The sequence below is a fragment of the Linepithema humile genome, chromosome 5 (genome assembly GCF_040581485.1).
Source record: "Linepithema humile isolate Giens D197 chromosome 5, Lhum_UNIL_v1.0, whole genome shotgun sequence".
Taxonomy (NCBI): Eukaryota; Metazoa; Arthropoda; class Insecta; order Hymenoptera; family Formicidae; genus Linepithema; species Linepithema humile.
Genome location: NC_090132.1, coordinates 17,254,473 through 17,269,194, shown reverse-complemented (window position 1 = coordinate 17,269,194; position 14,722 = coordinate 17,254,473). Strand labels below are relative to the sequence as shown.

The 14,722-nt window shown below is 42.9% G+C and overlaps 1 protein-coding gene and 1 long non-coding RNA gene across 2 annotated transcripts in view; one reads left to right on the top strand and one right to left on the bottom strand.

Annotated features, from left to right (window-relative positions):
• Positions 1 to 12,253, bottom strand: part of LOC105669327 (homeobox protein OTX2) — a 50,540-nt gene extending 38,287 nt beyond the window's left edge. Inside the window, exon 1 of the mRNA XM_012362219.2 lies at positions 11,348 to 12,253. The gene's annotated coding sequence lies outside the window, so the exon portion shown is untranslated. The remainder of the gene's footprint in view (positions 1 to 11,347) is intronic.
• The window catches only part of LOC105669331 (uncharacterized), a 97,244-nt gene that overhangs the window by 73,559 nt on the left and 8,963 nt on the right, over positions 1 to 14,722 (top strand). The gene's annotated exons all lie outside the window — the stretch shown is intronic.

The window sequence follows — 14,722 nt, the reverse complement described above, 5'->3', positions numbered from 1 at the left end:
GAGATCAAACGTCAAGTATCGACGCTGTATACTTCGGAGTTAGATTTATTATTCGAAAATTAATTATTAGACGTCGAGTCTGTCAACAGACGTAAACATGAGCGTCGAAAGTATAACTGTTACAGAATTAACCTTGCCTAATGTACTGATTAGCATGCCCAACTAGCTCTCCAGTTTGTACCGTTTCTCGGCTTACGTAGTAATGCGATTACATAATCATTTTCGCACTGATTGGCTGCGGCATGCCTAAATAAACATGTGTGCGCTCTAAACTAGTATTGCCACCTCATTTTTAAACGACAACTATTTGCACCTAATTAAACTTGCATATTTATTAGATCGCACTTATAATGAGTTATGAACTGTGCGTCTCGGGGAAAGTATTCTATAAATACTTCTCTTATTAATTCCACTTTATTTTTGTGATCTTTAAATCTACAGCTATAATCTAGAAAATTGATTAAGGTTTAAAATTCTTCGAGACGAAGCCGTCTTCGTGTGCGTTTATCGCAATGTTCATACTTGCACCGCATAAGAGAAGGATTAAACCACCTGAGCGCGAAGTCTGAAAATCTGTGTAAAATCTCTCGAAGTCAAAAAGCAAATCGTGAACTTCATACCACCATCCGGCTTCTTCCAATTGCGCGATTCAACCGTCCACGATTCAACCGCGAACAAAAAGAACCACGTGCGTGTCGAACCGACAGATTTTCATAGGCAGCGCGAAAAAATTCAACGTAAGTGCGAAGAACTTGACGAGAGCGCGAAATGTCTGACAACGACGAGGCTATCCGCGGGACTCTTATGGTGTTGGCTGTACTCCGTACACGGCACCCCGCATCTATATATAGATGTGGGACAAACGCGCACACCTATAAAGGATATCCAGCGTGAGCGTGGAGCGAGCCTTGAGCATATCATGGTAGGAACGGAATATGGGATGGCACCAGAGATGACACATGGTCCGGCCGCCGGTTGCGCGTCCTGCGCTGAGGACTCGCCGCGACAGAAACGGAGATACTTGAGGGAACGGCGGTGTAAGCGGGACAAAGCGTGTCGAAGGAGAGAAAAAGAGAGAGAGACAGAGAGCACGAGAGGAGAGGAAGAGGGAGAAGAGGGACGTCGGTTAGCTCTCTGCCGCAAGCCGCCGGCGCGAGAGCACAGTAGCGGCAAATACCCATAAATATAAAATATGTCCCTCCTTTTCACCCTTTTGCACGCACACCGGCGCGACCCTCCCTCCCTCACTCCCTCCCTCCGTAATATATCGATAACCGTACACACGCATCTCTCCACCGATGCGGCGAGCTCTCCGATCCTTTCTCACTCCGTCTCTCTCTCTCTCTCTCTTTCTCTCTTTCTCTCGCTCGTTCTATCCGAGAGATATCACGCTCGTTCTCTCCCTCGCGACTGTACCTTTTTTCCAGCGGCTTTTTCTTCGGCTCTCTTGCTCTCTTGCTGCTATCCGCCTCAACACCTTTGTGTACGACATTCCTTGCTTCTTCTTCCCTCTCACTCTTTCGCTCCGTACTCTCCCCCGTCTCTCCAATTTCTCACCGCCTCGCTCTCTCTCTCTCTCTCTCTCTCTCTCTTCGATTGCGTCGACTCCCTCGGAGTCTCGCTCGCTATCTTCGTAGAGAAGATCCAAGAAGGACGTATCTTTTCCCTTTTTTCGCCCGCCGTTATTGCTCTCACGGCTCGTAATCTAAACCTGAAGAAAGAAAGAGAAAGATAACGGGGAAAAAGGAGAGCCGTTCTCTCTCTCTCTCTCTCTCTCTCTCTCTCTCTTTCTCTCCCCCTCTCTCCCTCACGACAGTTTCTGCGCTTCTGCGGACGTTCGCCGATTGTGGGAAGCTACGAGTGCCTCCGTATGCGCATGCGACGTCGCCTTCGACGTTGATTAATCGGGTAATTAATTGATGGAGAACTCCTGAGAAGCCGCTGCTTCTCCCGAGAAAGCGCGGATAAAAACGAGAACTCCGAACTGGTTCTCTCCGTTCTATGGAGAGTGTCGCGCGTACGAAACTTAATGAGACGATCCATTATTTCGTGTTTATGGCAAGTCCGTAGTTTTTCAAGAAACGACCCTTACACAGATCTTCACAAAGCTGTAATTTCAGAGACTAATTTTTTAAAAATTACAAAAAATTTAACGCGGATGCATAATCATTTTTTAGCTAGGATGATATCTGAAACTTGTCCGAAAATAATGATTTTTACGAATTTAATAACAAGCTTGTGTTAAACGGTGGATTGAAAATCGATCGAATTAGAATTAAAATGTTCTGGATTAGAAGTAAAACTTTCTAAATTAGAATTAGAATTTTTTGGATTTTCTTTCCAAACAAATTGAATGGACGTATGAATAATCTAATTAACTACCTCTCACTTATGTGTATCAACCCATAAAACTTGAAGAATAACTTCTTCCTGCACTAATATATCTATATATTAAATAATATTATATATATTTTATATAGATATTATATATATTATATATAGATTATTAGATTTTATCTAATATATATATATATATTAGATTACAGTGGGCAATAAATGAATTTAGATAAAATGCGACAAGTGCACAAAGGAGAATCTAAAAGGAGAATCTAAAAGATTAGAGTTATTTATGTCCTCTGGCATCCTTTGTGCACTTGTCGCATTTTATCTAAATTCATTTATCGTTGAGAGTATGCCGATGACGTATTTCGGAAATCTTCGAAAGAATTTTTTAAAGTTGTAAAAATTCTAAATGATAAATTATTTAAAACTATCTAATTACTCGATATATCGAACTATTCGTCATACATAAAATATTAGCGTTACAGTTTTTTTATATCATGTTTCTGTATCGCGTGTTGACCACATCTTTTAGAAGAAGTAGATATTTTAGCATTAAACGCAGTAACCGATTTATAAGGACTCTGTGAAATACAATCTAGATGCACTCGAATTGCATCCTATGCGATGTAAGTGTTATCTAACCGCTTCTAATCCTTACATCCCGACAATTCGCACTCATTCTCGTATGTGCACTTCGAAATATATTTCTTTCACACTTCGAAAGACGCGTTTATATCTACATAATTAAAACAACAAGTAGAAAAATGTTTTAGTAGAATTATTTAATAAAATAGAGAAAGATTTCTTTTTAAATTCCAATGGTTGCTCCAAATTACATTTACAACATTTTTTTTAGTTTTAGCACAAAGTTAACATTATTTTATTTTGCATAAATTTTTATCTTTGATAATGAAAAGATCAGAAGGTTAAAAGAGCGAATGATCATCCTACGAGCAATCCTTATGCGCGAAAATAATAACGAAAAAGAAAGCAAGGAGAAAGATTGCTATCGCCGAGAACCCGTCCGCATCTTTTGCTGCTCTTATATCCGCGAGTTTTACATTGACGCTCCTCTTACGATACGGTTTACACGCGAGGATACATTAGCAGGTGCGTCCAATAACAGGCGGCGGATCGATTCGCGTCAGGAGAAATCCTGCGACCGCGGCATCGCGGGACACGATGCGACGCGAGAAGGCAATTTAGCAAGCGCAATGACACACGTCCGGTTTTGTTGTTGTCACTGCCGAGTGCGCGCATATAAGCACGCATATACATCCGCGGTGAGAAAGAGAGAGCGGAAAAAGCCGAGGAGGATGGGAAAGAGAGAGAGAAGAGCACAGCTAACCGCTGTGAGAGAAGAAATCCCGTGAGCGAAGCCGAAGGACGAGAAGCGGAGAAGCGGAACGACGACGAAACCCGTTCTCATTATTATATTCATATTCAGGCACGATGGGGCGAACCCTCCCCCTCGTTCCGCGTCCTGCGCCCTCCTCTCTCCCGCCGCGGGCTCTCTCTCTCGCTTTCTCCCGGCTTCACCCGGGTGACTCTCTCTCTGTCGCGCGGCCACGTAGAGAGGCGGTATAGATATAGCGGTATAAAAATCTCTATAAAAAGTTGAAAAGTGCCGCCGCCGGAGTTGAGGGGCGACAATGGATGAAATATGCCGCTCCGTTCGACCCTACTGGAAGCCTTAAGGTGCCGGACACCTCCTTACACCTGCGCGCGGGCGCGCGAGGTCTCGGCGTGTTATTATAGCGTCTTATTATAAACCGAGTCGGCGGTTCCAACATCGCCACGGATAGGACGCCTATCCACGAAATCGATGCGGCCTTCTACCTTGAATTATTCCCGCTGCCGCACGAGACTGCGAGGCGTTCGCGGCGATTCCGTGAAATTCGGGGCTCCCTCGCGCCTCTCTTCCTTTAAAATGACTCTTCCACTCTTTTTTTTTTCATATGAATTCATTCCTTGGAACGTGAATCCGTGTATACTTTTATATCCTAGTATGATTGTATGGAATAAATAAGTAGATGAAGAATTTTAACGAATCGGAGAACGTCGAAACTTTAACGCGGTCGAAAATGCGGTTGAAAAATTTCCTATTATACAAACGTCAATGTTGTTTGAATAATTATAGAAATATAGGAATATTATTTAAATATTTAGAACTAGCTTAATTAAAATTTATACACAACAATGTTATTTGCCCAACCGTCATCTCACGCGCATTGTCAAAAATCACCATCCAGGTATAAATATCTCTTGTTAATTAAACACTATTTATATTTCACGATTATATCAATGATATTTTATGAACTTGATAGAATGAACAATGAAATGTATTGAAAATATAATATGAAAATATCGAGATACGCGCAGTACTAAAGCACGGAGGTAATATTGTGATTCGCTCTCGAAATCATGACGATCGCAGACTGCAAGTTGGATCAAAGCAGCTTAATAAAACTCCGCCGCTCGCGATATTTCACGAAATGCACAAAGGCTGTCGCATTATAACAGTCGTTAATAATGATTTGTGCTCATCGCGTCCCTAAATCCGCAAAAACGTCGGTAGTCCTACCTTCGATTTGTCCAGGAATAGGATAAACGGTTTTTTTAGTGCCTACCGATTCTTTTATCAAAGCAACTGCGGAAATGCAAGTTACTGACCATCATCGTTGCTTAAATTAAATATAAACGACCTTCGAATGAAGATGTGAGCTCCTTCATTTGTCTATCTTTACAGAATCGCGAAATTTATTTAATCTGAAATGTTCAATAATTTTTAAATTTTATTTATAAATCTAAATTACATTATATTTAAAAGGAAAAATATTGAATAGAAAATTGTATAGTTGGCTTAATAGACTGTTAACTTAAAACATTTCAAATATTTTCATGTGTTTTCTTCTCGTCGAACAATTTCCTCTCAAAACGATCCTAATATATGATGAAAGTAGATACCGCACTGTCAATCATCGCTGAAATGAATTCTTTCGCGTAAAAATTGACATGTTCAGAACGTGATGTTTGACAAGAGAGCTGGAAAGCGCGGGTCAGGACAGTCGGTACCTGGCAACCAGGTGTTTGTAGTCTGCGGTCCTTGCATATTTTGCCGCGCCGGGCAACCTGGACCTCCCGCGGTCCTTTCGACGAAACCACTAATTGGTGACGCCAGTGAAAGAGAGAAAGAGAGGAGAGAGCAAAATGCATAAAACCAAAAATTGTCGGACACGGAAGGATGACCGAAAGAACCCTGATAAGCTGAAAGCTGTTTTTGAAAGGTGACAATGAGGCAGGTTATTAGTCGGTCCAGGGGGTCTTGTTGTACCAACGAAGGAGATGTGTCGTATATGATTGTAGTGTAGATAGCCTGTAGCCTGCGTTGCACGAAAGGATAAATGATCGTTATTCATCGATGATCGATATATGACTCTTCAGCGCGTGACGGCGCTTACTCCAGGGAATAATTCTGGCATTAGATATTTACCAATTATTGAAGTATGGAGTTGAAAAAGCATTTGCCAACTTTTCATCGGGGGATCTGGAGAGACATCAAGATGAATCTATTTAACCGGATGTAAAATCCCTGGAGAGTTTTGAGGGAAACAGCCTATTGACGTGTCATGAAAAATTCGGCATGACTAATGATAACTCAGGTTCTTCAACCTGAATATAGATCAGCGTGTGCCAGCGTGTACACTTGTTTATGATTGGACGTACAAAAACTTACGCGATAAACATTATTAATGTTGTTGATTTATGTTGTGTAATTGATTTGAGATAGTTGCAAAATCAATTCATTAAAACATGTTGTTGTTATGTTTAATGCCAAATTAGAAAATATTTTTTTAATTCAGCGTTGAAACTCTCACCAGTAACTTGGAAGCTATTAAAAACTTACTTGAGCGCAATGCGTAGCAAAAAGCAGATTGAACGTGAACTACATCGATGATATTTTACGACGCACTTTATGAACGATAGGTTTTTTTCGCAAGATATAAATTATTGCAATTGGAATGAGAATATTTTACAGTCACGACTGTGGTTTGTGTGAATTCATGAACTTTCGTTGGAAATCTCGAGCGAGCAAACACTCTAAACGAGTGATCTCGCGAGCTTTTTTTTTAAGCGCGAAAGCGTTACGAAATCTTTCGTTCAATGCGAGAAGTTACGTCACAAGAACGATGAACGATAAACGCGAGTGATTTCGGGTCTCCTATGCGCACACGACGGGGACGTGTCGTTGCTTGTAAATCAGAGAATGTGAACGTGGACCAATCGGCGCGGGACTTAATTTACGGCCGCATTACGAGCCAACGAAGCGCTGAAATGGCGCTTCGCCATTCATTGTCAGCCGCGCGAAGCTCTAGCTTAAATTGCGTAAGATTTATGCTTTACCTCCCTGGCGTTAATCGTCGCGTTCTACCGGGGTCGTCGTTGAATTTACGAAAAAATTTGACAGATTCTGCTTTATATTCCGCGGCAGACGATATTCCTGGAATTGCTAACTGATAGTTAAGCGCGAATATGTGCATTGTTCAATGAACATGTGTTACATCCGATACAAATGACTCGGAATATCTCGGAAATCTTATGACGAATGTAGTAGAATAGCAGAAAGATCTTGTACACTTGTGTTATACTCGCATGATTCAATCGTATAATTACACTTGAATTTAAATTAAAAAATCTGAGAGTTAAAATGCAGTGAGATAATTATCTCTTTTTTATAATTTGTGATCTGTTGCTCTTTTGTGGATTTTTACTGCGAACTACTGCAGTTACAATTTTTGTCTTTGACGATCAAAGTTAAATTCCTCTTCAATATTTAAAACGTCCTTAGTTTAATATTTATTAAAAGCATTTCCTCTCATAGTTACGTTCTTCTTTCAGCCGTTTTTCATTTAGCTTTAAATATTTTATTCCTCGCTTTGCTGTTATCGATATACACAAATATTTATTTTTTATACATTCTATTGAAGCATTTGGAGAATGAAATTCTCTAATGCTAAAAAATGTTCCTTTCCTATTTACCTATTTTTCATAAGCCGTGCGAGTTTTGGGAATTTCCGGCGATATGTCAACGCGCGAGCTCGATACCGATATAGGCTTCGGGAGGAATTTCGTCCCGAAGGAAGTGCTCGGACGCGACGCTACGAACCGTCCGAATCGACGCTGACTCACGCGAGAGAACGCAGCTGGCATTGCGGAGCCAGTTCGGAACGGTCAGATCAGACCTGACCCCGTGTCCTAGCCGTTACCGTTTCTGAGTGACGTCTTCATGTCTGGCTCTGCGGGGCATTCCTCGTTCTCATTGTACGTTTGTCCGTCAGCCCGTTCGGCCGAACCCGGACCGCGAGACGTATATCGCCAACCCCCCGTCGGCGGCCACTTCTCGTCGTGAAAACTGCGCGGCACCTACGGAGATGACTCGTGAAAAAAAAGGACGCCACGAGTCACCACCAGCCGAGGATGATGCTGGTAACCACTTCACCTCGCGAGAGAACCTTGCGGGAACGAAACGCTAGTGGAATCGGGTGAAAGTGACGCGGACGCGGCTATGTCCGACGGCTGTCGCGACGCTGAAAGGCATAACCATCGAAATCGGCTCGCTTAAAATCGATTGCTTCTTCAGCACTTTGGAATACAAATTGAATATGTATCGTGTTTTATGACAATACATCTGCTCCAACATGGAGAAGTTATTTCTAGTTAAAAATATCTGCTTGGAGCGCTTGGTGACTGATGAGTTTACATTCCAAAGTGCTACCAAAGTCTGATTGAATTTATTAAATTCACGACTTTAATAACAAGTATTTAAGGCTACAATTAAATAACAAAATAGCATTTTGAAATTTTATATTATATGCCAGAAACATTTATCAATTATGCTACGAATATCGTAGAATTCCATCGCACGTTTTCTGAATTTTGATATATTTATTGCATTCCTTGCGGACAAAATAGTCTTGTAAAAACAGACGTAATACATTCATTTATATAACAGGAGATGAAAAAAATATAAGAATGAAAAAATACAAAAATATTAAAAATTAAATAGATCGTCTTAAACGTGATTAGACCAACATTAATTAGACCAGCGCTTATAACCTATCAAACGCGTTATTTGATAAAATTAGAACTTATTAGTTTCTAAGTGATATTTATCGTTCTGTTTATTTCCGTTAGAAGTAGTTTCATTAGCAACGTCATAAACCTCAGCCCTAAAATATTCAGCGCGAACAAAAAATTTTTTACTGTATGACTTTAGTTTCTCGATTCTATTGCTTGGCAATTAAGATTGCATACTACGTTGCTCAATAATAAAAAAAAGCAATTATGTTAATCTGCTAAAAGTTTACTTGCTAAAAATCACATGTTAAAACTTGATAAATGGCGATTTAAAATCCCGAGTACATTCATTTAGAATATTATGGCCGGCGGAGAGTGTTGCTAATCATCGTTCTCGCCGGAAGAAGTTAATTTCGCCCGCGCACAAAACTGAGAATAAACTAGCGAATACTCCAAAAAAAAAGAGAAAAAAAAATCCGTGATGTGTTCTCTCGCCTACACTGCTGAGCGAGAAGAAGAGCGCGGATGTACTTCGCTAACGAGCGGTGATTTCGGTGCCGGAACCCCGATGCGATAGGTAACTAAACTCATATTACCGATTTCGCCGCGGTTAGGACGGCCGCTCGGCCAAAGAAATCGGTACAAAGATTGATGCTCGCGCGGCGCGTTTCACTCTCGGCCGCGGCCGGTAGCGGTCTTTATCGAGAGAGGACGTCGTATAAACGCGGCGTACTTTTCGTGACGATTAGCGGGGATGACGCGGCGTTATGCCGACAAAAGCGCGAACGACGGTTTACCGCTGCTCGTCGGGGTGTACGAGCTGGCGTAGAGAAAAGACGGCGGCGATCCTGAATAGAGCCGATAAGGAGGTGGCCGGCAAAGCAAGGTGAGACGCCGGCGAGAGGTGTACCTCGTTAATTGGCGACAATTAACAGGACGAGCATGCGACTGGCTACCGGTGCCACTCACGAGCGTGATACGCGCGAAAAGGCGCCGGTCTTTCTTCGCCGCGGTCTTACGCAAGAAGCCGCTCCGTCGCCGCTTTCTTTTGCGAGACGGCTGATTTCCGCGACTTCATTTATCAGAAACGCTCGATCGAGAATTCATAAGCGACGCGGAACAGATCTTCGTCGCGTCCGCGATCGTTACGCCAATTTCTTTCGTGGTTCGACAAAGTCGAACCAGTTGAAATTTTAAATAGATCTATTTATCCATATGGTTGCTCATCTGACGCGCGTTATCGTTACGATTATATGCAGTATCATCGTTTCAAAACTCTTGTGAGCTACTTCACACATAATACGTCCCAGCGCTCACACCGGAGCGGATTACTGCACATTTCTTCATCAATTTGGAATCAATCGAAAATGCTGAAACACAGCTTGTATTAATTTTCAAGAAAAGATATTTTACTCCTTTTCAACATTATTTCGTCATTCTACGCAATGTTTTTTAATCTTTGATCAACTTGATTACCGTATAAGATCAAGCGACGGAAAAATGAAAACTTCTGAATAAGATCAGGCGACGGAAAAACGAAAACTTCTAAATAAGTGTACAATGTTAGGTTCAAATTTATACATTGTAACACAAGGAGCTAAAAATTATTAAGAGTACATTGACCTTACATCGGGAAAGATTTACAGTTTCTAAATAAATGTCACGAATTAAAATTTTGTCTCACTCTGACAGAAGAGGATTCCAAGTCTTTCCTTGAATCGAACGATCGGAGGGCGTGTCGGGATAATCGTCGGAGACCAAAATCTCGCCCGAGAATAGCCTACCAGTTTTTACAAAGCAGAAAGAGTTGTTTAGCTCTATTTTTATCTTCGCATAATTTCTAAAATTTTGTTTTCTGAACATATCTCATTTCAAGATTTATATTTTATACGAAAGTTGCAATTAGTGCAATTTATTTAATGTTATTAATTATTAGTATTGAAAACATTATCGGAAACAGAGTATTTTATAATAAATATATTAATCTCGATGAAATATAAGTTTTAATAATTCAATTAATTTAATGTTGTGAATTGCAGAAAGCAAATATTGAAGATTGAAACGCGATTTAATGAGAGATATAAGATGGACACTACACACTGCGTACATTTTATGTGTTATCAATCATTACACATCGGTGCATCAAGGAAATAATCATTACACATCGGTGCGTCGAAGGAATAATCTTAAGTTATAATTTCCAAGAGAAGATTATGAGAATTTATAATTTGAGGGTTCTAATTGCGAATAACAGTTACATATGACTGACGTTTCTTTCAAAACGCAACGTTTGAATGATTCACTAATATATTATCTAATTCAAATTGCCCCAGTGCATATGCGATATTAGAATCACAGAATTGCATGACTGTGCTATAAAATAGAAATCGCACTTCAACTTTCATTATTCACATTATATTTACGATATTTCTTGTCAATTTTAAGATACCAAAGTAAATTCTTGTTAAAATTATCTGAAAGCTCTCTTACATGTGCAAGAATAGTTCAATGTTTAGGCTCCGAATAAAATTCAAGGATTTGCGCAATTTTTCCGTAATTGTCGATTGAAAAAAGACATATATCAGCCGAATTTAATGAAAGCGCGCTTTCGCAAAAGCGTGTGCATGATTTATTGTAAGATTTCAGCAATTTTTATACGAAACACGCACACACACACACACACCCGTATACACGCACACACACAACGCAATTTTAAACGATCAAGAACGCAAAAGATCCAATTCACGAATCTATTATCTCGTAAATTAATAATCATATCGCACACTTTTCTCTCGTCGCGTATGATTGCAACGCGCGTTGAAAGAGAAATTTCGAAGCTGAATAAGGCTGGAAGCATTCAGAAATCTCATATTTACGCAGCACTTTGTACACGATCTCGGATCAATCAATCTCTGTTGTCGCTTACCTTTCCCGGCGTACCCTCAATGCGTCGCTGCCCCGTATCGGCTGGAGATGATATCCTTGCACGATCCACGTAGTTGCTCCCTCCCAAGGATATTTTCGTTCGGGACCACGTGGCTGCTTCCGTCCACTTTTCAGTTTTTTTCTTATTTATTTCGTTGTACGTCCTCACTCGCGAATCATCCCGAAAATTCTGACGAACGGAAATGGCACAGCAGAAATGTCAGGATTTACATACTCCGAAACGTACTTCGTGGCGAAGCGACGACTACAGTGCGACGTCGTTAGCATTCCTCGCGGATGACCGAAACGAGAGGCAGGCACGTTGTTCGGAATCGCAACCGAAGAGGCAGGTGACTGTTCACTCCGGAGTGATTACTCCGAAGAGTAAAGCGCCGTGTGTCGAAGGGGGAGGTGGGGAGGCCGGCCCTCTTCTTCTCTTCTCCGACGTGCCGCGGCGATGGACGCGGGAACGTGCCGTCAACGTGGACTCTGTTATTCCACTTCGCGTATCGTCTGTTTCTCGCGTGAAACGAGCGTTACCTCGGGGGTGCTCTCTCAACGCCGGCGACGGCGTCGATCGGCGACGGTGGCGGACGACGACGCCGTGTGCTTCGTGGTACCGCCGTTTGGTGGTGCTGATAACCTGGTGTACCCCGTGAATCCAACAACCCCTATCCTCCCCGTTTCGCGGTCCCCACTACTATCTGCGAGCCGCCGAACTGACCTGCGTCTCCCCGAAAACCCGTCGCACGCTCCGCTCCGGGGACGCTGCCGTCGCGCGTCTGCCTGTATATCTGTGGGCGCCGAGAAACACACAGCGCCGCAGCCAGCTGGTGAGAGAGAGGAGGGCGACAGAGAGAACGAGAGAAGGAGGGGCGAGAAGCGAGAGCGCCGTGGTGTGTGGAAAACAGGCTGGTATTCGTATGCGTGAGCGTGCGACCGAAAGGGGAAGGGGATCACATGCACGGAGATTCGTCTCGCTTCTGGACACATACCGGCGCTAGAACGACTGGCGCGTATGTGTGTGTGCGCGCGCGATATCCCGGTTCGTCCTGCCTTCGATACACTCCCCGCTGTTACCTGCCTACCATCGCGCGATTCGACGGTGTGTCACGAGTACGGACGCACACAGCGAAGACCCCGGGATCGTCCCGCTTCTCGGATGCACTCCCTGTTACCACCTCCCGGGTGAAACTCCCCACCGCCGTTCGCCAGGATACGCCGCACAAGCGAGTGGAGTAGCGGGAGAACGGAGAAGAAACGAGGGTTCGCGATGCGTTCCCTCTTTTTCCCTCCCGCCCCTCTTAACCCACTATCGTTATAAATAAGCTCTATCTCGATGATACATACGCGCGACTGTGCGAGAGGAGAATACAGAACTGCGCAATCTCCCGGTTCTCCCTCGTCCGCCGATCTTTCCTCCGCCGCGAATTCTATTACGATGGAACACACACGCGTTCCTCGCGAACACGAGAACGGCACCCCCCAGTACGTGAACGAAGAAACGTGTTTGACGTAAAAGAGAAAAAGAAGAGCATCGATGAAGCGCGGAGCGAGCGAGCGCGCGAGCTCTTAACTTGCCCTCTTGCCCTTTTATCCCTTTCGGCCACCCCCGTCCGTTGTTCAAGATTTAACACCGATCGCAGTAACTATCTATATGTGACGCGACGAGGGGAAAAAAAAAACCGAAGCGGTTTGCACGAGAAGAAAAAGGATAGTATTTTATTGCCGTTACTCTCAACGAAATTACATGCAAATTTCGAATCCCCTGCATCTCCTCCGTAGTTAAATTGACGAACGAAATTTCGACCACGCGGTCACGAGCATTTTCGACAATGATTTTATTGCTCTTTAAATTTCTTAAAAACCAGTATATGTGTAAAACGTGGACGCGCGCTTGAGGGAGCGCAGCGAGCGCAGCTACCCCGCGTATCTTTTCTCCTTTAATGGAAACATTGCCTCGTTGAACAAACGTACGCGCGCGCGCATACCACATATACGGATGCATACAGCTGATAGCACATACATCGCGAGGCAACACCCTCCACGATGCAACGACTAAGGGTGGAGAAGGACGATACACGTGCGCGCAGCCTCCCGATGGACCAAAATGGCTGGCAGGATGGGAGCCGATTGGCCGAGCGAACGCGTCGGAGGCGTGGAGAACAGACGCTCGGCGGTCGTTAATCGGTCGACGATCGAAATAAAGATCTTTCACAGAAGCGGACGAGTGGGGGTAAGCCCGACGCGGTAGAGTAGGGTGATGCGGAGTGCACGCGTTACGTTCGTTATGCGCTTGGAAGGGTGAGATTGCGATAGTGGGGACAACCGCGATCAGTGGGGGTAAAGGGCTTTTTTATGGATCTCTCGCTGTCTCCGTTTCGCTCTTGTCGCCTCGCGAATATATGTGTGTGCGTGTGTGTGTGTAAGAGTCGGCTGTACGATTGTGTATCGGCGTATAGGAGTCACGCGAGCGCGCGGGCACGCTCGACGATCGTCATTAAGAGAGATGCTAATTGGTGGCAAAGCGAGGTCAGGCCGAAAGCTCGCGCGCGACGTCCAGGGACTTCGCGTGTTTTTGTTCCACTCTCTGCTTCCCGATGTGTGTGCCCTACTGTGTTTGGCGAAAGTCCCGGAAATTCCAGATCTCGCAGACGCTTGATTTTGCGCGTCCGCTATTGACATCAATGGTTGACGCAGTTACAAACATAATAGTGAGCCGGTGGAGCGAGAGAGAATACGTGTCTGCTTGTTAGAGGTGTTCTCTAGAGATAGCGATACTAGCCTTCGAAAATATGAGAAAATGGAAATTATAAAAGTTAATTAATTTTTCTATCCGCGTTATACTTTCTGGACTCTTTGGAGTTCAATTAAAAATTCTGTATGCTTTTTTTTCATACGTATAATTTTTTAACTTTATAAAATAATCGCGATAGAAAATAATCCACTCTTCAAAATCACTCATGTATATTTTATACAACTCGCAACAAATCAAGCGTTCGACCTATTTTTCGATGATTTAAGATATTGACTTCTACAAGACTTCTAGTTCCTATATCGCATGATACCCATTGTGATGAAGTATCTCGAACAAATCCACACATCGCGTCCTTGCGATACTGCTTGCCGTAACAATACAATACATACAGGATGTTTCAATCATTACATAATTTACATGTATTTTGAATTCTTTAATAAGTTTCAAATCCGTTTTTTACGCAAAATTTGGTCGAAGTCATCAATCTTCTCTCTTCGCAGTTACTTAAATCTTAGCGTTAAGTATCTATAACTTATATAGTTTCAATTTGATTTTGTGAAGGCGAAGTTCATCCGGAATTATATTATAAGATTTGGCCGTCTACTTACTGTATTTCGA